General features: G+C 43.6%; 1 pseudogene; it reads left to right on the forward strand.

The window, feature by feature from the left end:
- The first annotated feature begins 679 nt into the window (after positions 1 to 679).
- Positions 680 to 798, forward strand: LOC126093796 (5S ribosomal RNA; annotated as a pseudogene).
- The last annotated feature ends 306 nt before the right edge of the window (positions 799 to 1,104 follow it).

Here is a 1,104-nt window from a genome sequence, read left to right on the forward strand (position 1 = left end):
GGACAGCACCGTCAACATACGAACTTGCGTTAGCTTTTCGAAAGATAACGTCACGAAGACCTCAAAGTTCTGAGGTACTGAGCGTATAGAAAAAATCTTTAAAAATATTTATTTATTTATTTGTCACTGAGGTAAAATTTAAAACTACAGACTCTATAATAGAACAGAAAATCAGTTCCTCAGAAGCACTGGTTTTCACAATGGTTTTTGGCTACTTGGAACTCGATATTACATAGGCCACTATGTGCACACTCTTGACTCTCAACAAAAATATTTCAAGGTACCTGAAAATGCAACGTAACAAATACCTCTATACAGACTTCACTATAAGATGGTGAGCATTAGCAAATCAACAAGCCTGAGTAGTTGTTGACAAGAGCAAAAAGAGACAAATCCAAAGCAAATAAGGGGAATGAAACGTTCGGATTAACCAACGCACGGTAAGCGTGATGAGCTCGGTGCGTGGCCCGAACGGTTGCTCGATTCGGTAGAGATTCTAAAATATACACACAGAAAATACATTAAATGTACGTAAAATATAAACGTTAAATAGCACACGAGTCGTTACCTGTGGCAGCGGATGTGAGGGCAGACAACTGAGTCCATTTAAACAACAAATACATCTGGTTAACCGAGTATAATTTACATAACTAAATAAATTACAATATACATATGGGGAGCCAATGGCCTTGCCACAGCGGTAACACCGGTTCCCATCAGATCACCGAAGTTAAGCACTGTCGGGCTAGGCTAGCACTTGCATGGGTGACCGCCCGGGTCGGCACAGCGCTCTTGCCGGGCGGGTTGCACTCAGACGTTGAGAGGCCAATACAGGAACTACTTGATTTAGAAGAAGCTGATCCGCTCACGAAAAGTAACAAAGGCCGGGAGAGTGGTGTACTGACGCCATGACCCTCCATATACACATCAGGTGACGCCACTCGTCTGAGGATGACACGGCGGTCGGTCGGTATCGTTGGGCCTTCCGATGTGTTCGGATGGTGTACACACATCGACCTTCTAACATTAACTGCTGTTTAAAAATACCTAAACCTGGAGAGTGCACACACCAGTAGTTCACGTAAAGGCAAGTCTCTTTAGCTC

Source organism: Schistocerca cancellata, chromosome 7 (genome assembly GCF_023864275.1).
Source record: "Schistocerca cancellata isolate TAMUIC-IGC-003103 chromosome 7, iqSchCanc2.1, whole genome shotgun sequence".
NCBI classification, from domain to species: Eukaryota; Metazoa; Arthropoda; class Insecta; order Orthoptera; family Acrididae; genus Schistocerca; species Schistocerca cancellata.